The sequence below is a fragment of the Hibiscus syriacus genome, unplaced genomic scaffold (assembly GCF_006381635.1).
Source record: "Hibiscus syriacus cultivar Baekdansim isolate YM2019G1 unplaced genomic scaffold, ASM638163v2 tig00110318_pilon, whole genome shotgun sequence".
Taxonomy (NCBI): domain Eukaryota; kingdom Viridiplantae; phylum Streptophyta; class Magnoliopsida; order Malvales; family Malvaceae; genus Hibiscus; species Hibiscus syriacus.
In genome coordinates, this window is record NW_024062677.1 from 275,835 (window position 1) to 301,231 (window position 25,397).

The window sequence follows — 25,397 nt, forward strand, 5'->3', positions numbered from 1 at the left end:
AATATGTAGAGTACACACGGATGACAACATTGCTGATCCCTTGACGAAGCCTCTTACACAGCAGAGGCATGATCGTCACACTGAGTCACTCGGTATTAGATATGTGAGTGATTGGTCTTAGTGCTAGTGGGAGATTATTAGAGTATGCCCAAAGACCAATCATATGATGATTGTAATAATACTTTTATTTACCGATTTTATTGAATAAAGGCATTGCCGCTATTATTTTCAGTTATATATATGTGTTTAACATAAACTGGAAGATAATAAAGTCCATATAATGACATAATTGTTATTATTAAAAGATCTCTAGTCAAGAATTATTATGGGCATGGACAATAATAATACGCTTAAGACTAACATGTTATTGATTGATGACAACGAGTTGTCATTGACATAGAGATGTCAGAATTGATACATGATTATATTGTTAGAGAACAATGTATTGGATTGACCCACCATGAGCATATGTCTTGGATTATTATGTGATAGTCATAACATTGCTCATGGTGATGAATATATGTATGGTCCTCAGACTTGAGATCAATACTATCCCAACATATATTGTTGTATGTTTTGATGCAGCTAAACAAGCTCCGTAACTGGTTACTCTATAAAGACTGTTATTGAATATATCTAAATATATGTAGTGGGTGTGTATGATTAAGATAAGATATGTCCTTCCTACATAATAGGAAATATATCACATGCCACTTGATTGAGTAAGACTAGAAATGCATGGCCATGCTTGAATAAGTTGATATGAGATATCATAAACTATTCGTTAATTAAAGTCTACTCTAGAAATCAAGAAACAATAGATGGGTTATACAAGTATGACTATTCCAAGACTTGTGCCGATTCTAGATAAAAATGACATAAGGATATAATACATAAAAGAGTTAATCACCAAGATGATATGTCGAATCATATTTTCTTGTAACTTAGGTGACAATGATATATTGCTAGATGTCACTCATTGTATGTAATATTAGAATTGTTCTAATAATTACTTATAATGTTACAAGAACCTACAGGGTCACACCCTAAGATTGAAACGAGTAAAGATGTACAATTTGTTGTACGTTACTAAAATTTATCTAGAGTTAATTAAGTATATATTTTAATAATCCTGAATATTTAATTTCAATTAATTAAATATAGATTTAATTAATTTGAAATAATAAAATCTATGATATGATTAGGGTAACTTGGATATAAAAGGATTATTAAATTCTAATTAATTAAATATAGATTTAATTAATTTGAAATAATAAAACCCTAATATGACTAGGGTAACTTGGCTATAAAAGGGTGTGTTAGGTCTAGCAGCCGTTTTGAGTAAGAACACACACAAAACTTTCAGCCACTTTCTCTCAAAACTGTTTTGGGGGAAAACAAAATTGCTCTCAATCGGGTGAACTGAGTAGAGGCCAAGACGTGATTTCGTGGAGGCTTACGATTCGAAACGATCTACACCATCATAATTCAATGCTTTCCTTGCTGTTTTTCAAGGAACCCGCTGTAAGTATTCGCATCTTTTCTTTCCGATTTCAGTTTTTCGTACTTGGATCGCTGGTGAGACCGTCGAGTTTTGTTTCCGTTGCACCATGGGGTACACCGATGGTCCCAACACGTTTCCTTCATCTAATGATCTCTTGGTGATTTTGACCATACGGAGGCAGATACTTCACTCTTCGAGCCTTATATCTCTTTTGGTTACATTGTATCCAAAATAATCTTAAAATAAACATACTTCAGATTATCTTTGCTGAAATTATCGAAACCGTAAATCTTGCTCATAATAAGAAACTCTGTTCATCTCTAGTTTACTGTTGTATTCTGAGAAATGTTTTTTCTAAAGCTGAGCTTAGAGTTGGTCTTGATGCCACTTTTCCACTCAAAAATCAAATCAATCACTTTTCTTTAACAAAATCAGGATGGAAATTAAATGAAGAAACTGGTATATGGGTTCGTACCACTGAGCAATCTCCGGAAGCTGACGAAGCCGAAGATGAGTCGGAGGAGCATGAGGAACAAGCACAACAAGAAGATCAAGTGCCTCCATACATCCGATCATTTATGGAGAATCTTGATATGAGGTTTGCATCCATCGAATCACATCTGACTGCTACCAACGAAACAATGAATCATCGTTTCGACACTTTGGACTAGAGGGTCGATGTACTTTCACGTGATGTGGCCAACATTTGGACACACTTATCTCCTCCTATTCCACCGATGAACGATTAGGCCCTATTTTTTTCTTAGCTTTGACCTTATTGTGCTCAATTGTATTATTCTTGAGTATTTTTCTTTGTTCCAGAATTGTACAAACACATTTGCCTTGTGACGTTTTTCATTAAGTTTGCAAATTTGTAATCTTCTCTTTGAGAAAGAGTGTTCTCAAGAATTGGGGTATATTCTTGAGGGAGTTGTAAGGTTATCTCTTTGGCCTAAAAAAAAGAACAAATTAGTGAATTTATTGAAAAATCCTTAGTGTAGATAGCTAAGGTAGTGGACGTAGACTTTATTTGAGAAAATCGAACCACTCTAAATCGTTGTGCAATTACTTTTAATTTTCTACAAAAGCTTCCACCAAATTTTTGATTGCCAATTCACCCCCCTCTTGGTCAATTCCATAGATCGATTAACTCAACACCACTGATGCCCTTACATTGATGTGGACGGGGAAACCCTGGAATGTTTATTTCGTTCACTAGAGTTTGTCAATGCCACCTTTATGGCTGAAAGGGGTAAGATTTCCAAGCCTACACTCTCAGAATACACCAAGATGGCAATCAAGCAGACTTTGGGGAGAGATGTAAGGATATAAAGAGGGTTTAAGAGCTATGTACAAGAAAAAATCAACCCTATTTTACATGTTTCCAAGATAGATCAATTTTGGTATGGATATCAGCCCAGTCATAAACAAAGAATGTAAGAAATTCAGAAGTACCAAGAAAGAATAAAGGTAAGATTGACTGGGGGAAGAAATTCAATAGGAACCAATGGTTTTTCCACCTCTTTACAATACATTTAGGTATGGTGCTTATGTGTTTGAGGGAGAAGCAATGATGGCCTTACCTGATTTGCAGAAAGTTCTTAAAGACTTGAGTATCAATGACATAACAACGGATAACGCTGAGGATATTGATAGATCTGGAATCCGTCCATTATTGTCGATGTTCGTGCTTAAGAACTGGGCTGCTGAAGAACTACCTATGGTTTTCAAATCTCTTTCAGAGTAATACTCAAACTTTCCCTATTTGACTATACCCGGGGCAATAGGTGATTTTTTGTAAGGGTTGAAGAACTGTTTTTATTTATATTTTAATGAAAAATGCAATTTTCCTTTCTGGCAAACATTTCTTCCTTTCACTTCTTTCATTTATATATAATATATTTGTTTCTACGTTCTATGTCAGATATTTTTCCTCTCGTATATATATATTTTCCCTCTTTTCCTTTCAGGTATTTGGATGTTAATGATATGGATAATGATGATTATGACCCAGAGATCGATTTTGAGCAGCTCAAATGTTTAGGGGAAAACGATGAATATGACAACGAAAAAGAGTGCAACTTACCTTTCGAGTTATTAGGAATGGTGGAAAAAGACAAGCAAATATTACCCCACGAAGAGAAAATTGAAGTTTTGAACTTGGGTACAAAAGAAGAAAAAAATGAAGTTAAAATTTACATAACACTTTCTTCTGAAGTAAGACAAAGTTTGATAAACTTACTTTAGGAATACATAGACGTGTTTGCACTGTAATACCAAGACATGCCTGGACTAGACACGAATATGGTAGTCCATAAATTACTAATCAAGCCAGAATGAAAACTCGTACAATAAAAACTATGGAGGATGAGGCATGAAATGCTCTTTAAGATAAAATAATAAGTCAATAAGCAATTTGATGCTGGTTTTCTTCAAGTAGCCAAGTATCCAAAGTGGGTAGCTAACATAGTGCCAATGTTTAAGAAAGATGGAAAAGTACGCATGTGTGTTGACTATAGAGACCTCAACAAAGCAAGCCCTAAAGACAATTTCCCATTGCCACACATAAGTAATCTGGTGGATAATACAACCGAGAATTCTTTTTTCTCATTCATGGATAGTTTCTCAGGGTACAACCAGATCAAGATACATCCAAATGACATGGAGAAGACCATATTCATCACAATGTGGGGAACATTTTATTACAGGGTGATGCCCTTCGTATTAAAAAAATGTTGGGGCAACATATCAAAGAGCTATGGCGATCTTGTTTCATGACATGATGCATAAGGAGGTTGAAGTTTATGTCGATGACATGATTGTCAAAGCATGAACTGAAGGTGAACATATCAAGAATCCAAGGAAACTGTTCCAATGACTGAGAAAGTTTCAATAGAAACTGAATCCAAACAAGTGCACATTCGGTGTGACATCTGGAAAGCTGTTGGGCTTTGTTGTTAGTAGAAAAAATATTGAAGTTGATCAATACAAAGTCAAAGCCATCCAGAATTTACCTCCCCTATGTACACAAAAGGAAGTCTAAATGTTTATGGGTAGATTAAATTACATCACTTGGTTTATATATCAATTAATAGATAAATGTGATATGATTTTCCATCTTCTTCGAAAGAATAATTTTGTGGCATGGGATGATGATTGTCAACTCGCATTCGAGAAAATAAAGTAGTATTTATCTAACACTATTATTTTAATGTCTCTCATCTCAGGAAAACCTATGTTTCTCTATATGTCCATCTTTGAGAATGCGATGGGATATGTCTTGGGACAACATGATGAGACTGGAAGGAATGAAAGAGTTATTTACTACCTTAGTAAAAAGTTTACTGATTGCGAGGCTATATATCGACCAATTGAAAAAGTTTGTTGCGCTCTAGTCTGGGCTACACGAAGACTCATGGAATACATGCTATACTATACCACTTGGTTAATTTCCAAGTTGGATCCACTAAAATTCATGATGGGTGTACACGCTCTCTAGAAGGTTAGCCCGATGAAATATGATATTATCAGAATTTGATATTGAGTATTTGAGTCAAAATACTATAAAGGGAAAATTCATATATGACTTCCTAGCAAGTAGAGTTTATGAAAACTATGAACCATTGGACTTCGATTTCCTAGATCAAGACTTGATGACCATATCCTTAGAAGAAGCAAGTACTTCTACATGTGATTCCTAGAAAATACACTTCGATGGTGCATCAAATACGTTAGGGCACGATATTGGGGCTATTTTGGTCTCACCCAAAGGAAACCATTACTCGTTCACTAGCATATTGAACTTTGATTGCACTAACAACATGACAGAATATAAAGCTTGTATTTTAGGGATTTGAGCTGCAATTGGACAAAACATAAAAACTTAGAGGGTGTATGGGGATTCTACCTTAGTGTTTTATTAGCTCCGAGGAGAATGGGAAACAAAAGATATCAAATCAGTGGGGTACAAAAAGCTCTTTTGGATCTACTTAAAGAGTTTGATGAAGTCACTTTTCATTATGTACCCAAAGAAGAGAATCAGATGGCAGATGCCTTAGCCACCTTGGTAGCATCATTCAAGGCTGGTGGAGAATCCGACATGATGCCAATCGACATGTAATCATAGGAGTACCCAGCTCATTACTATCATATCGAAGAATGAAAAGACGAAAACCCATGGTATCACAAAATTCTGTAATACAATAAAATTCAAAGCTATCCAGAAGAAGCTACTAAAAATAATAAAATAAAAAATAAAAAAATGGCAACAAGATATGTTTTTGATGGAGAAATCCTATACAAGAAGAGTCATGATCAAGTCTTGTTAAGGTGTGTGTGGATGCAGAAGAGATAAAATTCATCTTGGAATAGGTACATACGGAGTGTGTGGAACTCATGCAAATGGACATATGATGGCAAGACAAATCATGAGGTCCAGATATTTCTGGTCCACATTGGAGAGTGACTACATCAACTATGCCAAACAATGTCATAAGTGCTAAGTCTGTGGAGATAAAATAAATGTCTCGCCTCATCATCTTCATTTGATTATGGCTCCATGGCATTTCTCTATGTGGGGCATGGATGTTAAAGTCATCGCACAAGGAAATCAAGCGAATGGTGGCAACGCGCATAAAAGCCACGCACTAACCAAGTTTGAAAACCAGCCAAGCAAATCGGTATTGAACCTTCCCAAGATTTTCGGTCAACACGAACAACAAACTGACCCGAGTAAATCACTGACAAAGGAAACAACCCCTTAATGATAGAAAAAGCCCTATCGAGAGGCTATATAAATACCATGATGGAACAACACAAGGACACCACGAAAATTGATCGAGCAACAAAGAAAAACCCAATAATATACATAGAAATATAAACAAGAGAAACCAAAAAGCGTCGAAGCATCAACAAACATCAAAACACAAAAAAATGAAACATTGAATCCAAAAACCATTCAGTATAACACAAAAAAATCATTAAAAAAATCAAGCTTCAGTCTCGATTTTGCTAGGAATAAAGACCGCAGGGAAACCAAAAATTCATCGTCGAACAAAGGTAAAATCGAAACTTTGTTTAAGATCTACGCCGTTTGGGGCTTATTTTGGGAGTTTGGGGTCTGGTTTCGACCTTGGAGTGTTGAGAGCTTTCGAAAGAGGTAGGTTTTTAGGTTTTCAGCCATCGAAGGCGGTGGTCAGAGCAATGGTGTCTCACCAAGGATGGTGGCCGGCCATAGGTCGGTTGTGTTAAGTTGAGAGCATTTGAGAGTGTTTTTTTTAGAGAAATGGATTAAAATGTTTTTTTTGTATTTTAGGTTATTTATAAGGAGTGCTATTGTGTAATTATGAAATATTTCAATTATTTCCACAGTCCCAACAGTTTTTATATGTAATTCATTTTGGTTACCTTTTTAATTTTTCCCTTGAATTTTTAATTAATTCAATTTAATCCCTATTTATATTTTTTATATATTACAAATTAACCCATAACTTTTTATTTTTCCTTGCAGCTTTTAATTAGCATCAATTTGGCCCTTAATTTTTAATTTTTTCCAATTTAATCCTCATTTTTTTTATTGTTTAACATTAATTTGATTTTTGAGTGTCAATTTTAAATTCGTAAAAGGTAAGTAATTTGGATCGAACCATTAAATATTAATTTAACATCTAATTTTCATAATTAAGATAACCAAGAAATCAAATTGGTACCGAAAGGGCAGTACAAGGGTATTAATCCTTCCTTGGCTATAATCAACTCCCAAATTCGATTAATTCCTTATAAAACGTAGATAAAAAAATGGTAAGTTAAGGTGTTCAATCAACCTAATTCATACTGATAGGTGGCGGCTCCAACACATCAATTTAAGTCAGAACCTAATTCTAGGACCACCCGAATGACGGTTACGACAACTACCATGCCCTGTCATCCGCGTCTGCTCAATGCAATCCCTGCATCACACTACGAAAACATCTTCTGCCACCAAATCCCAGCAGCTCCCATCCTCAGCAGGTCACCAAACAAAACAAAAAAAATGAATTTTGCTTTAATGTAACATGGGTTATAAAAAACCTAAAATAGTGAATTGTAAGGGGGTTTTACCTCCCATATTTTTTGAGATATATACAATGAAAAAAAGGTATCATTTTTCCTTTTTTTAATAGAAAAACATTAGCAAGATAAGAAAAATAGGGGGTTAAACCTTACTTTAGGGGGTTTGGCCTTATCGTCAGGTTTAGTTGGTGTTATTGTCGGCATCAAGAGACCATAGAGGTTGAGAAGTTGGAGTGTTCGAGGACCTTTTTGATTTTTTGAGTCTTGCATGTCGGTTTTTTTTTGTTTAGGAAATTAGAAAAAGAAAGATGAGGGGTTTGGTTCCAATGACCACCATTTGTGGTGGTCGACGATGTCCTTGTGGGTTTGTAGTTTCGGCCATGGGAGAATATAGTGATAAGAGGAAGTTGGTTTAGGTCTTTAGGTGGTCTTTTGGTTTCTTGGTAGAACCTATTGGTGGTTGGGGTGTGAAATGGCCACCAAATCGGCGATTGATGTTGGTGGCTTTCCCTTTGAGGAATAGCCGCCGCTCGTGCGAAATAGAGAGGGAGAGAGTTGAGAGAAATGAGGTTTTGGGGGTTTAGTTTAGGTTTAGTTTTCTTGATTAATAAACTAGGTTAGATATAAATTTAGGGTTTATTTCCCTTTTAGCCCTTCCAGTTTAGGCTTGTATTTGCATATTGGTCACTGTTTTAAGCCATTTTGGTTTTATTTCAAATTTGCAAGTCCTGTTTGTGTTGTTGCTCCATTCTTATCCTGTTAGGTGATTATTACAGTTTTAAAATGATAAAATCTTGTTTTAGTCCCCCAAGTGTTACTGTATTTTTCCATTTTAGTCACTGAATTTTATTTATTTTGATTTTCATATATTAATTTCATTATTTTACATTTTGGTCACCTATTTACATTTATTTATTTTAATTTTGATGTAATGCCTTTGTTTATTTATATTTTGACTCTTTTATTTACATTTTGTTTATTTTAATTTTGATACACTGTTCTGCTTATTTACAATATGGTAACTTGTTATGCTTCTTTCATTATTTCAAATGAACTACTAACTTTTATTTTATTTCATATTAACCACTTTTATATTTCTTTATTCATTACTATTATTCGAATCTACCTTGTGGTAACCCGATTCGGGGTATGCTCTATATTACTATGGTTCAGACTTTATTAACTTTTAACCACTGACAGCTAATTTGTTATTTATTTATTTTATTTGGTAAAATATACGTTTGTCAATATTTTCTTTATGTCTCTGTCTCGAATTTTTTTCATGTCTTGAATATTTTTAAGAACACTGGTCGTAGAATGGCTTGAAAAGCACTACTTGATCGGAGTAGTGCTATCCGACATGACATTCTAACAAAAAAGTGAACTCAAAATAAGTCGAGTTTATTTTAATAAAAATGATAATTAATAAAAATGATAATTAATTCATTTCTATTTTAATTCAAATGATGGAATGCATGTTTCCTTATGTAGTAAGTTATTTTATGCAATTATTGATATTCAGTTTATATTCAATTTGTGCGTTGTTGACAATGTTGGGGAGGGGGATATTTCTCATAGAAATGAGAAATATATGAGATAGTATTCCCATTGGAGGATGTACAAATCCCGTGATTTCTTCTCAATATAAGGAATGTTCCCTAATAATTAATTCGAAATAAATTAATTAATGTTCAATAAAGGGATCACACCTTAAATATTGATTTGATTTTTTTTTAATTTCCACTATTACGAAAACGTATAAGTGACTATGTACCAATTTTGGTCGCGGTGGGAGTGGCTACCCTTCCTTACTTGTAATCAACTCCTGAACCTAAAAGGAATCTTTGACAAGCGCAAATAAGCTTTTTGTCTTAAAAATGATTTTTCTTAAAATTGTTCAAAATACATTTTTAGGTGTTTGAACTACCTAACCCAAAGGTCGATGGTGACTCCAAATCAATTTAATCAAAATAAACCCAAAAATTCAATTTTTCCAAATAAGTCGTAAATTCAAGGTTTTTATCAAAAACTTATTCGTTCGTCAAAAAAGACATTACGACAGCTTGGCGACTCAGCTGGGGACACTTTAGAAAGTCATGTTGTAAGTCGCTTATACATTATCATAGTGGTGACGATTACAAGTTTGAGTCTATAGTTAGCTTATGATTCTTTTATTGAATTTTACATTACTTTTTTTATGTAAATAGTTATACTAATGTTCAAATTTATGTTTTCAGCTTCACCAAAATTTCTCTAGAAAGTACTCATTTTATTTTTTGTTATTTTGTTTGGCGGAAGGTTTGTATGTTCCTCCTCACACACTTCATAAGTATTTACATGACATAAGCTCTACACCTAAGCTCTGTCCCAATTAAGTAAGGGTGAACGCTTTGCTCTCGTAAGAATTTATTTTTCGTATGAGCCTTAGCAAATAACCTCTGGGGTACACGTGCCTTATACATTCGTAGGGATTTATTCCTCGTATGGTTATAAGGAAGTGAATCCCCTTGAATTGAACTCGATCCGTTTAAGCCTATAATGTGTGTGGATTGAGGGATTGGCAGCCCAATGGGTTACTGACAACAAGGACAATTCTAGTACATTTCCTTGTTAGAGCTGAAACTATACATATAATGAACCATAGAATGGTCACCTTAGGTAAAACCGTATTGAACCTCTTTCTGTCAATAGGTACCAAAATAAATGTACATAAGGGAAGAACGACCTTGAACCTCCACCTTTTACTTTAAATTCAAAGAATAATTTTTTTGAATGAAAGCATGCGAACTAGATACCATGCGGTTAAGATAAATTTCTTAAAAATAAAGCATGTTAGGTAGAAAGCATGTATGGGTAGGATTGTTATTTAATAAAAGCATGCTCGGGTAGATACCATGATGGGGTAGGTGTTATATTGTTGAGTTAATCGATTGACAGAATAGACCAAGAGGGGGTGAATTGGCAATAAAAATTTTGGTGGAAGCTTTTGCAGAAAATTGAAAATATTTGCACAGCAATTTAGAGTGGTTCGACTTTCTCAACAAAAGTTTACGTCCACTACCTTAGCTATCCACACTAAGGATTTTCCACAAATTCACTAATTTTCTTTCTTTTGAGGGCAAAGAGTAACCTTACAACTCCCTCAAGAATTATACCACAAATTCTTGAGAACACTCTCTCCCAAAGAGAACAATACAAATTTTGCAAACTTACATGAAAATCCTCACAAGGAAAGATGTTTGCACAATTCTAAAACAAAGAAAGAACACTCAAGAATAATAAAATTGAGCACAACAAGTTTTCTTGAAAGAAAAAATGAATATTGAATGAAATAGGTTTGAAAATGCTCAAACTTGAGGTTTGATGCTTTCTCTTTGATTCTCTCTTGATTCTTGTTTCTTGTTATTGATCAATGGCTCCAAAGCTTGTTTAAATACTCATTCAATTGATTCTGAATGTTGGGGATGATTAGTGGAGTCAATAGAGTCGTTTATGTGTGAAAACAATTAATAAAACAACTTGGAGCGTGGGGGGAATCGGTACCCCTTCATAGGGAATCGATTCCTGCAGTGTAAAATTTAAATATTTCGACCGTTATGAGATGGGGGAATCAGTACCCTAAGAGTAATCTATTATTTCTTGGAGCCAAAACCATTCAGGGGGGTATCGGTTCCCCTTTGGGGGGAATCGGTTCCCTCTGGGTAATATGCCTTCTTTGTTATGAAATTTATTAAGAAAGATTTTTGGCTCTATTACGGCTCGAAATACTTTGCAAAATTGTTTAAAAGATTAAAACATACTTTTACACTTGAGTAAGGATTGAAATTGTTATTTGAAAAACTTAGAGTAATATTTTGATATTCGAATAGTTAAATCGAATATACTTAGAAAATCATTTGTAAAATCTTAAAATTTATTTAACTTAATTTGATATATCGAAACATCAAAAATGTTTTCAACAATCTCCCCCTTTTTGATATAACAAAACATTTTAGTAATTTTAAGATTTTCTAATTAAAAATCATTTTTGAAATCAAGTTTGAAAATTTACTCTCCCTTACTCTAACACTTCTTCCCCTTTTTGTTAAATAAAAAAGAAGACCTTAAAACAATGTTTATAAAAACTTAGCCAATTGATTTTTTAAAAAAAATATAGCTTAAGCTGCTAAGAACACAAGCAAGAGAAACATTAGCCATTAGTTTTATTAAGAATATTCATAATCAAATGTGAAATGGTAAAATTGGTCATATATCTAAAATGATGTAAATGATGCGCAAAATGAAATTTAAGCCAAACCAAATAAATATAAATAAGTTCAAATATCTAAAAAAAAATTTAAACATCCACAAATTCAAACATCCATAAGCATCAAAATGTTAAAGCAATAAGTTCGAAGTTATATCTAATAAAGCTAAGCAAGAAACAAGGTCTAATCGTCCATCGGTGGATCAGGAGGAGATAAACGTGTCCAAATGTTGGCCACATCATGTGAAAGTGCGTTGACTATCTCGTCCAAAGTGTCGAAGCGACGATTCATCATTTCGTTGTTAGCAGACAAATGTGATTCGATGGATGCAAACCTCATATCAAGATTCTCCATAAATGATTGGAAGTATGTAGGCACTTGATCTTCTTGATTTGCTTGTTCCTCGTGCTGTTCCGGCTCATCGTCGGCTTCGTCAATATCGCGTGACGAACTAGCTCCGAGAGTGTGCTCACTGGTACGAACCCATTGACCAGTTTCTTCACTTATCTTCTTTCCCGATTTTGTTAAGGAAAAAAGATTGATTTGATTTTTGAGTGGAAAAGAGGCATCAAGGCCAACCCTAAGCTCAGCTTTAGAAAACAGATTACTCAGAATACAATCGTAAACTAGAGATGAACAGAGTTTCTTATTAGGAACTAGGTTTACGGTTTCAACAATTTTGGCAAAGATAATCTGAGGTAGGTTTATTTTAAGATTATTTTGGATACAATGTAGCCAAAAAAGATCCAAGGCTCGAAGAGTGGAGTATCTACCTCCGGATGGTCGAAACCACCAAGAGATCATTAGATGAAGGAAACGATCATGGAGATCTAATACACTCGCACTATCCATTCTTTTATAAAGAGAACCTACCGTTTGTTTTTCGTTTTCTAAGACGTAATTATCTAATCCTAACACGTTGGCTATGTATTTCGGGTCAATATAAAAGAATTTTCCAAGAAGATAGGATCGAATTCCTATGGTTGCGGTTTTAGCCTGGTTTTGAATGCAAACAGAATTAGAATAGAAGATTCGAACTAGTTGATGATAAACTATTGGTTTAAGTTCAAATAGTTTATCAAATTTCCACTCTCGTAGGGTAGAAAGATATTGAAAATTTATGTCTAACATAGCTTGAAGAGATGGGATTATTTCTTCCTGAATTTTGTAGGATTCAAAATATTGAGAATACCTAAAGAATAGATTTTGTCTACAACATGGTTCATTGAATCACGAATTACGAATGGTCATATTTGGATAATCAGGATTAGGATTAGGAAACTGTTGGATATGAGGTGGATTTGGATGTGGGTTTGGTGGTTGGTTTGATTGACTAGAGGATGACCTAGGGCGGTTTTTAGACATGACTTAAGGGAATCGGAATAGAAAGAGTAACATGCAATTTTAAACACATGTATGCAATATAATCAATCCCAAAACTCAATTGAGTCCGCAATATTACAAGGTTCTCTAAACCAAATCCTATTGGGCAAAGTTTTGAAAACTATTTGAAAAATTATGTTTGAAGATCATAATATGAATAGTTCTTATGAAAACAACATAATTGAATAAAAAACATCAATTAAAACAACATTTTTTTCGATTTTTTATTTCAAAATTTAAAGATAATTTTGAAAAAATGAGTGTTTTTGATGAATTTGGTTGTAAAATTTAGTTTCTAAACACTAAACAATCAATGCCCGATATAATGTTCATCCTATAACTAATCAAAACTAGTCCTAAGTTCAAAAATTAATAAAATAGTGGTTTTAGAGATATTACCTTGAGAAATTTGGATTTTGTGAGAATGTGATGATTTTTGCACTAGTTTGATGATTGCAATAGGTTTAGAAGTTGAAAACTGAGTGAAATCCGACTTGAAACCATAGTTTTTAGATAATGTAGAGATAGGGTGAGAGAAGAGAGGTGGCGAGAGATAAGAGAGAAATGGTTTTTGAGAAAATAGGATATTTTGGGCGTTTAATATCCAGACATTGTGGGGGTATCGATTCCCTACAGGGAGGAATCAGTTCCAATTTAAAGGGGGAATCGGTTCCCTTTCAAGGGGGTATTGATTCCTCCTGCCATAAAAAAAATAAAAATCTGTAATTTAAACACTCAAAATGCTAAATTAATTTGTTCTAGTGGTATTGGCAACTCATATTAAGAAGGTTAACTATGTTCAAACAATTAATTCTATTCTTAAACATAATTTGAACATATAATTTTTTTTTCACAAAGAATCATAAACTCCCCCGAACTAATAGCAAAGAATGCAATCAAAATAGTTATTATTAAAAGCATTTTTCATTTATCCTTAAAAGTGCTAAAATTAATTTAAACACTAAATGAAGATAGATAAGCTAAACCTAATTCTCTCATAAGTGTCTAAAATCTTTCTTTGTCAAAAGGTTTTGTAAAAATATCTGCTAATTGATGCAAAGTATCAACAAATTCTAGAACTACATCTTCCTTAGCGACATGGTCTCTAATGAAGTGATGTCTAATTTCAATGTGTTTAGTTCTAGAGTGTTGGATGGGATTTTTAGTGAGACAAATAACACTAGTATTGTTACACTTGATAGGTATCGTACCTACTTCAATTCCATAATCAAAAAGTTGTTGTTTCATCCATAAAACTTGTGCACAACAACTACCCACTGAAATGTATTCCGCTTCAGTGGTAGATACTGCAACACAATTTTGTTTCTTTGAAAACCAAGAAATCAACATATTTCTTAGGAATTGGCAAGTACCGGATGTGCTTTTCCTACCTATTTTGCATCCTCCATAATCCGCATCAGAGAAAGCATGCAAGCTAAAAGTAGAGTATCTAGGATACCAAAGTCCTAAACTAGGAGTGTCCTTAAGGTATCTAAAGATCCTCTTAACGGCTAGTAAATGTGATTCCTTAGGGCATGATTGAAATCTAGCACATAAGAAAACACTAAACATAATGTCCGGTATACTTGCGCTTAGATAAAGAAAAGAACCAATCATTGACCTATATAATTTAATATCCACACATTTACCTCCTTCATCTATGTCAAGCTTTGTAGAAGTGCTCATTGGAGTGGAATATGGTTTCCCATTTTCCAATCCAAACATCTTAAGCATATCCTAGACGTATTTAGCTTGATTGATGAAGATGTCATCTTTTCTTTTCTTGATTTGGAATCCCAAGAAATATGAGAGCTCCCCCATCATGCTCATCTCGAATTCACTATGCATTAACTTAGAAAATTCTTGGCAAAGAACATCATTAGTAGAACCAAATATTATGTCATCAACATAAATTTGAACTACTAATAAATTTTTACATTTTCCCTTTAAAAATAATGTAGTGTCAACATTCCCTTTTAAAAAACATTTTTCAATTAAAAATTTTGACAATCTTTCATACCAAGCTCTAGGTGCTTGTTTTATACCATAAAGTGCTTTTGTCAATTTAAAAACATGGTTTGGAAATTCTAAATCTTCAAAACCAGGAGGTTATTCCACATACACTTCTTCTTTTATAAAACCCTATAAAAATGCACTTTTAACATCCATTTGATATATTTTAAATTCATTGAAACATGCAAATGCTAATAACATTCTAATTGCTTCCATCCTAGCTACAGGAGCGTATGTTTCATCATAGTATATGCCTTCTTCTTAAGTATACCCTTGAGCAACAAGTCTAGCCTTGTTTCTCACTATATTACCACTTTCATCAAGCTTATTCCTAAATACCCATCTAGTACCTACAGTAGATTTATTACTAGGCCTTTTAACTAATGTCCATACTCTACTTCTCTCAAATTGATTTAACTCTTCTTGCATAGCCATAACCCAATGTTCATCATTTAATGTTTATTTAACATTCTTAGGCTCTATGCATGAAATAAATGCAACATAATTACATATATTTCTAAGAGAATATCGAGTTGTTACCCCTTTAGATGGATCACCTATTATTTCACCATCCTTGACATAGTTGTATTCCCTTGGGTAAGAGACTTCCCTTTCTTCAATAGTCGGATTCTCGAGAGGATCTTGAGTTTCCTCATCTTTCATTTCTTCATTTGATGATGGTTCTCCAATGTCATGTGTAACATCATTTGTGTTTATAATACCTACATCATCATTCACACAAGAATCCTTCCTTGGAAGGGGATTGTCATCGAAAACAACATGTATAGACTCTTCTACAACTAAAGTTATTTTATTAAATACTCGATAAGCTTTAGAATTTAAGGAATAACCCAGAAAAATGCCTTCATCACTTTTAGCATCAAATTTGCCAATGTTTTGTTTACCGTTGTTTAAAGCAAAACATTTACATCCAAAAGGATGAAAATAGCTAATGTTAGGATTTTTATTTTTAAAAATTTCATATGGAGTTTTATTTAAAATTGGCCTAATCATTACTCGATTTACAACATAACAAGCAGTATTTGTGGCTTCCGGCCAAAAATATTTTGGCAAGTTGTTTTCACAAAGCATGGTTCTAGCAATTTATTCTAAAGTTCTATTTTTCCTCTCAACAACTCCATTTTGTTGAGGGGTCTAGGTGCTGAAAAATTATGGCTAATACCATTAGAATTACAAAATTCAGTAAATCCAAGATTTTCAAATTCAGTTCCATGATCACTCCTAACACTAGTTATAGAGTAACCTTTTTCGTTTTGGATTACTTTTGAAAATGTGATGAATTTTTCTAATGCTTCATCTTTAGCAACTAGGCATAAATTAGTCATATCTATAGAATCTAATTGCACCATGTATATGTTTCCTATTCTATGACCAACAAGCATAATCCGATTTGATGCAATGTCAATAACTTTTCAACCAATATTTTCAAACATGACATTAAATCCCTTATCCCATAATTGACTAATACTCAAAAGATTATGCTTTAATCCATTCACATATAAAACATTTTTAATTTGTATGAAAGAGGTATTACCTATTGTACCTATACCTTCAATGCGACCTTTTGAATTATCACCAAAAGTCATCTCTCCTCCATTTTTGGCGTTAAGCTCTATAAACCGGCTCTTGTCTCCGATCATGTGTCTTGAGCATCCACTATCAAGGTACCATGAATTTGAATTTGTTTCTCTTGCCTTGTAGTAATGCTCATTTTCCTACAAATATAGATTAATTTTTTTATTTTTGGTACCCAAATCCTTTTGGGTCCATACTCATTAGTTTCTAAAATCCTAGTACCCTTAGGTATCCATTTGTGTAAGATATCCTTATCTTTAATAGTAATGAGTTCTTTAGGAACCCATATACTTCTAACGATTTTTCCATTTAAGGCTCATTGAGGACTTCTATGATTGTAGTTTCTAAAACGTTTTCTATAAAAGTTGGATTTTGAATTTTCTCCTTTTTCAAAACGTTTTGATCCAACTTTATCAAAAGAAACTTTAAGATCATCAATTTTCTTTTCATGATCATCATTGACTCTTGAAAGTAAATTATGCAAATCAATATTTTTCTTTTCAAATTCATTTAATTTGATTTACAATTCTTTGATCTTACTTTCAAGATCATTGTTGGTCTTGGACATAAGACTATTTTCGTTTTTCAATTTTGAAATATCATTTTTGAATTTTGAAAATAAAGTCTTATAATCCGAAGCCAAACCATTATAATCCTTTAATAACTCATCATATGATAAATCATCTGAATCAAATGAGTTAGAGGTTACCTTAGAGCTATCCCCGATGGCCATCAAGCACAAGTTTGCAACTTCTTGTTCCTTTTCATCAGAACCTTCCTCATCGCTCCATGTAGCCACATGAGCCTTGTGCTTCTTCTTGGATGGACCCTTTTTCTTCAATTGAGGGCAATCATATTTAACATGCCCCAGTTTTTTGTATTCATAGCAAATAATGGGGTCCTTCTCATTTGGTTCAATTTTGAAGCCTTCATTTCGTTTGAATTTTCTTCCTCGGTTGGGCCTCATTAATTTTCTGAACCGTTTGGAAAATAATGCCATTTACTCGTCATCATCATCTTCATCCGAATCACTCTCATCTTTTGTGGATTTGAGAGTAACTCCAACGTTCTTCTTCTTCCCCTTCTTCTTTGGTGTCTTATCAATCTTATCGAGGTCTATCTCATCTTGAAGCATCATTTCATGAGTGAGGAGTGAACCGATTAGTTCTTCAAGGGTTAAGGACTTTAAGTTCTTAGCCTCGATGATTGTCGTCTTCTTTTATTGCCACGATTTTAGAAGTGAGTAAACCAACTTCCTCACAAGCTTTTCATTTGGAATGATTTCTCCATATGATTTGAGACCATTGAAAATCGTGGAAAATCTATCCGTCATAGCTTTGATATCTTCATCCGGTTTCATCATGAAATTTTCATAGCTATGGGTTAGAAGACTAATTTTAGATTCTTTTTCCTTGTCGGTGCCTTCATGAGTGACTTGTAGTTTATACCATATTTTTTTGGCGGTTGTACAAGATGAAAATCTTCCATATTCATATGGTCCAAGAGCACAAAAAATAATATGGATGGCTTTGGAGTTGAGCTGGAACATTCTTGTCTCTCCTTCACTCCACAAGCTCGGGTGAGTGGAAGGTTTGATGTATCCATCTTCTATGGCATTCCATACTCCCATGTCACTTTCTTGAATGAATTAAATCATTATATTCTTTCAATAAGCATAGTTAGCTCCATTGAAGAAAGGAGGCTTGTTGACGGGCATTGAATCAAGAACGAAATCAAAATTTGATGCGTCGGCCATTGATGACTTGAATATCGATGTAACTCTTCCCGAATCGACTCAAGAGGCGATTAAACCTTCAAATGAGCGAGGCTCTGATACCAATTGTTGAGTTAATCGATTAACAAAATAGGTCAAGAGGGGTGAATTGGCAATAAAATTTTTGGTGGAAGCTTTTGCAGAAAATTGAAAATATTTGCACAACAATTTAGAGTGGTTCAACTTTCTCAACCAAAGTCTACGTCCACTACCTTAGCTATCCACACTAAGGATTTTCCACAAATTCACTAATTTTTCTTTCTTTTGAGGACAAAGAGTAACCTTAAGCTCCCTCAATAATTATACCCCAAATTCTTGATAACACTCTCTCCCAAAGAGAATAATACAAATTTTGCAAACTTACAAGAAAAGCCTCACAAGGAAAGATGTTTGCACAATTCTATAACAAAGAAAGAACACTTAAGAATAATACAATTGAGCACAACAAGTTTTCTTGAAAGTAAAAATGAATATTGAATAAAATAGGCTTGAAAATGCTCAAACTTGAGGTTTGATGCTTTCTCTTTGATTCTCTCTTGATTCTTGTTTCTTGTTGTTGATCAATGGCTCCAAAGCTTGTTTAAATACTCCTTCAATTGATTTTGAAAGTTAAGGATGATTAGTGGAGTCAATAGAACCGTTTAAGTGTGAAAACAATTAATAAAACAACTTGGAGCGTGGGGAAAACGGTACCCCTTCATAGGGAATTGATTCCTGCAGTGTAAAATTTAAATATTTCGACCGTTATGAGATGGGGGGAATCGGTACCCTAAGAGTAATCTGTTATTTCTCGGAGCTAAAACCATTTAGGGGGTATCAGTTCCCCTTTGGGGGGAATCGGTTCCCTCTGGGCAATCTGCCTTCTTTGTTCTGAAATTTATTAAGAAAGATTTTTGGCTCGATTACGGCTCGAAATACTTTGCAAAATTGTTTAAAAGATTAAAACACACTTTTTACACTTGAGTTAGGATTGAAATTGTAATTTTAAAAACTTAGAGTAATATTTTGATATTCGAATAGTTGTATCGAATATACTTAGAAAATCATTTGTAAAATGTTAAAATTCATTTAACTTAATTTGTTATCGGAACATCAAAATGTTTTCAACATATATTCATCTTTAAATATCATTTTTTTATCTTTATCGATTATCTCACATATACTAACTCATTTCTTCTTATTTTTGTCTCATTTATCACCTTTTTGCATTGCATAATCATGACATAATGGAAAGGTGTTGATCCGCAATTGACTACCAAATAGAAATGTTTCATAAAGGAAAAAAATTTCAATCAAATAGTCGTATATACAGACGTGCGTTGATGGCTAAAGGAAGTCCAGAGAGAAAAATATAAAACATCAATATACTTTAGACCAAGAAAGAGCATGTTTGTAAAGATGGGCTATATTGTAATAGTGAAGACTTTTGTCTCTAATGAAACTTGTTTTATGATATTCATCTTTGGGATCAACACTTTTTGCATTTACATTCGCATCTTTGCATTCTGCATGGCATTTATTTAGACATTTTTTACATGCATTAATCATGGATACATGGATTTATTTCGTGGAGGACTCTGAGGAGTTGTTTCTAACTGTGCAACTTTATTCCCACAGTGCTAATAATGGAAGAAAATTTTGAGAAACTAAAGAATAAAATTAGAAGAGAATTTGCAAAAGGATGCAAATAGATTGAGAAGTTAAAATGCAGCAAGCGCAAAAGGCCACTATGGATCGCATCTTGTAAAATCAAGACAACCTGGTTGACCAAATTGTAGCTAAATTAAATGGGATCAACCAAGAAACAGACAAATAGAAGATTTCTTGACCATGGAAACCTCTAACTGTGTGATGGGACAGATTAATCCACAACTACTCATTTCACCCGAGAGGCTTCCAAGCCACCAAGTTGGCTTCTCCACCATTAAGACTCAAACAACTGTGTTAGATCCTCAGGATAACCCTACTGATCACAACATGTCTTATCCTGATGAGATGGAAAAAACCAAGAATGAGATCCCTAAGAACTTAAAAAATTGGTGCAAAGAGACATTCAAAAGAACGAGAGGATAAAGCTCTTATAATGAAATGGATGCAAGCGAACTAGTCTTGGTTCCTGACTTGGTGCTCCAGGCCAAATTCAAAATGCCTGATTTTGAAAAATACAATGGAACTAGTTTCCTCACTACCCATATCACGATGTTTATTCGAATGATAATTGGATACACCAACAATAACCAGATGATGGTTCATTGCTTTCAAGATAATTTGAATGGACCTACTTTTAAGTGGTATAATCAACTGAGTCGTATTCAAATCCGTTCCAAGAACGATTTGGCTCATGCTCTTTTGGGTTAATACATGTACATGACTGATATGGCCCCTGATTTAACAACGTTGTAAAATATAGAAATTAAGCGTAATGAGGGCTTTCCACAATATGCACAATGATGGAGGGATGTTGCATCTCAAGTGCATCCACTATTAGTTGAAAGTGAGTTCATCACTTTATTCATCAATACATTAAAACCTCTATATATTAACAACATGTTAGGGGTTACCACTAAGAGTTTCTCTGACATCATCATGTGTGGAGAAATGATTGAAAGAGCTGTCAAGAATGCCAAGATAAAAGGCACTAGCAGTACAGAAATTGAGAAAAGAGTTAAGATTAACACAGTGGGATATTATCTAGCTAATAAGGGGACCAAACCTCATAAGGTATTCCGTGAAATGACTCCCATCAATCCAATTCCAATGACATATGAGGAATTACTCCCAACGCTAGTTGAAAAGAACCTTGTGACTCCAGTTCAATCCAAACCAAAAGAGGCCTCATATCCTGAAGGCCATGATGTTAACGCCGTATGTAGCTACCATATTGGGAGCTCGGGGCACACCCCTAAGAATTGTGAGGCATTGAAGTACAAGGTCCAAAATCTGATTGATTCAGGGGCATGGACATTCGATGTGTAATGGGCATTCTGATCAGGAGTGCGCTACGACATCCATCAGAAATTTTTGTTGCACTCACATCAAAAGCATTTCATCTTGTTTGAACTTGTATTTCTTTCTTCCTTCCTATGATTAAATGTTTGTAAGTCATTTGAAATTTGAATATTTTAAATAAAATATTACCTTATGAGGTTTTGGGCAATGAGAAAATTTTAATCTTGAAATTCTTTGAATATCAACATAATTAAAAGCTCTTTAATAATTGAGGTTATAAATATTTGACAAATCACAAGTTTGAACCTTTACAAAACAATGACAATTAATCCTAATCTAAAAGCTACACCCGAATATCACACCCTTCTTTTACTACGACCAAGATAACCATATACTACTACAAAGAGACAATAAAAGGGCTTGGCATTCAGATATGTGTTAGGAGCAGAAAAAATGGGGCATCTCATGTGTATTATCTTGCAAAGCTGATTAGATTATACTTTTGTGAATGATGTTAGATGATGATCATGATCTTCACAGATTGAATAGTTGGGTAGATGAATTTGGAATAGTTGGGTAGATGAATTTAGTTTAGGGTAGTTGCATGGAAATTGAAATCTAAAGATGAAATTCTCTGAGTTTTAACGACATTTAGACTATAACAGATTCTTCTCAACGAGTTTAAGAAATCTTGAATCTTGATACCCAGAAAATTAATAAAATATTTTTTAAGGTAAATGCAATAAAGCTAGAGCTATTTTGCTAAAGCAATTGCTTAAAGAGGTAACTCAAAAGCCCTTGCTTTATGAATATATTATATTCAAAATTGTGACATTCATCATATACCTGGCAGTTCAGTGTTTCCTGCAATTTGGCTGTCCAGTCAAAGACTTTGTGACAAGATGAATCCCTCAGCTATGCAAAAATAATGGCAAACTAAATCATAGTTAAAAAAAATTCAAGGAAACAAAAAAAGTTCAAGGTTTGAATTAATAAGGAGTATTGGTGGATGATGGACTAAGGAAGTTGAGAAACATCTATTATAGTCAACTTCACACAAGCACGCATGAATTATGTTTTTATACTGATATTTTTGCATCGCCTTTACTAAAGGAGTCTATGAAACTTGAACAAATGAAAGATTTTAGAGAAATAGAAATATTCTAAAACGTCTAGTAATTAACTATGCTAGTTGTGTCATTTTGTCCGCATCTGATCAAAATTCCAAGAAAAGAAAGAAGAGTGTGTCATAATGTTCACAATGACCACCGAGAAAAGAAAAAGGATGAATCGATGTAACAACCTCAAATTTTAGGTAGCTAACCTCAAAACCAACCTATCAATCCTAACATTTTTCAAAGTTTTGTAACTATGAAAGATTAAAAGAGCAGTTGATTCTTTTGATATTCAATGAACTCATGTTTTGTGATTTACTTCAATTGTGAGCCCAAAGATGGGACATTATTTTAGTTTCTTCAATAATAAAAAATCAAATATTTTTTTAAAAATTCTTCATCAATTTTTCTTCAAAGAAAGAAAAACATTTTCTAACAAGATAATCTCTTTGGAAATATATCTTGGAATTCAACAAATATCTCTCAGACAAAGGAGTTCATGATCGAAGTTGGGGCAAGGAAAGCCGAAATATTTGGGGGCAAAACTTTGATAGGGCAAGATGAACAAATTGTCACAGGTGAAAGATTTCAAGAGTACACTCTGGTAGAAAATGAAGACAATTGAATCAGGAAAAGAATGAAAATTGTTGCGTCCATTCCTGACTATTGATCAAGAAAATATGTATCAACATAAACATACACGTTATATGAATTTGCACATTTGCATCATACATTCATCATCGCATGCAATAAAAATTTGTTTCCCCCCTCACGAGGATGCCTTTATAATATTTTTTGAGAAACTAATTTTGTCTTTCTCAAGATTTTTCATTTAATAACATCAATCTAGTGTTTCTTAAGACTGTTTTTCTTGAAATCCTTATTTCATTTTTCTTAGAGGCCATTTTTCTAACAAGGACATCATCTAATTTTCCTTTCTCGTGATCATTTTCTCCTCTCATGAGGACAAATTCAAAAAGCCATTTTTATTAAAATAAAAAAATCAAATCAAATACATGAAATAAACTTCATCTTGTAATCCATAAAAATATCCAAGATAGTCATTCATAAATGCATCATTTTTATAGATCTTTCTAGAAAGAAAATTTTAGTGATGACTAGACGTCCTCAAGATGAAGGAACAATGATGTTCACATATTTGATGTGCTAAAGTGAACGATCAAATATTTTAAAGGCAACTAGATCTTCTCAACATGAAGGAGAAGATTGTATGTCTCCCTTGAGACGGTTTCCCTTAAAACATAAACCTTTGAGATTATTTCTCTTGAAAAAAATTTATCTCACTTGAGACAGTTTCTCTTGAATCATAAACCTTTGAGATTGTTTCTCTCGAAACAAAGTTTCGACTCGTTTAAGACAATTTCTCTTGAAACATAAACCTTTGAGATTGTTTCTCTCGAAACAAAGTTTCGTCTCGCTTGAGACAGTTTCCCTTGAAGCCCAAATTTTGGAGTTGTTTCACTTGAAACAAAATTGATCTCTCTTGAGATTGTTTTCCTAAAAAAATATTGTCTCGCTTGAAATAGTTTTCACTTAAAATGCAAATTTTGAAAGTGATTCACTCGAAACAAAAGTTTATCTTACCTAAGAGGGCTTCTCTTGAAACAAATTTCTTTCAACTCATTTATTTTCACTCAAATGTCGAATATTTGACATGAATTCAAAGTCAGAAAAGGCTTCGTTTCACAATGTTGTGTCAAAGAAGAAGATTTCAACAAAAAATTAATCCACATCTTTATTTTTGAAATTCAATTCCATCACAGAAGGAGGTAGATCAACATTGTCATTCTTGCTAGACTTCATCACAGAATGAGTTGAATCATCATAATCGAAGGAAGAAGAAGTTTGTTGAGTTAATCGATCGATGGAATGGCCAAGAGGGGGGTGAATCGGTAATTAAAAATTTAGTGGAAGCTTTTGCAGAAAATTGAAAGTAATTGCACAGCGATTTAGAGTGGTTCGACTTTCTCAAACAAAGTCTACGTCCACTACCTTAGCTATCCACACTAAGGATTTTCCAACAAATTCACTAATTTTTCTTTTTTTTTGAGGCCAAAGAGATAACCTTACAACTCCCTCAAGAATATAACCCAATTCTTGAGAACACTCTTTCTCAAAGAGAAGGTTACAAATTTGCAAAACTTAATGAAAAACCTCACAAGGCAAATATGTTTGCACAATTCTAGAACAAAGAAAGAACACTCAAGAATACAATTGAGCACAATGAGTGTTCTTGAAAGCAAAAATGAATATTGAATGAAATAGGCTTGAAAGTGCTCAAACTTGAGATTTGATGCTTTCTCTTTGATTCTCTCTTGATTCTTGTCGATTGTTGTTTATTGTTGTTGATCAATGGCTTCTAAGCTTGTTTAAATACTCCTTCAATTGATTCTGAATGTTGGGGATGATTAGTGGAGTCAATGGAGCCGTTTAAGTGTGAAAATAATTAATAAAATCAGTTGGGAGCGTGTGTGCATCGATGCATAATCAAGGTATATCGATGCATCAAGTGTAAAATTAAAATATTTCGACTATTGGAACACTTAGTGCATCGGTGCACTAAGGGTGCATCGATGTGTGAAATGCATTCGATGTTTCAAACAAGCCTGAGTGCATCGATGCATGGTTTGTGCATCAGTGCATAAAATTAATTCGATGTTTTAATAATACATTGAGTTCATCGATGCATGGTATGTGCATCGATACATAAAAGCTATTCGATGTTCAATTAAAACAAGGGTGCA

At 33.6% G+C, this 25,397-nt stretch overlaps 1 pseudogene; it reads left to right on the plus strand.

Annotated features, from left to right (window-relative positions):
• Positions 1 to 3,011: 3,011 nt before the first annotated feature.
• Positions 3,012 to 25,397, plus strand: part of LOC120117006 — a 41,402-nt pseudogene continuing 19,016 nt past the window's right edge.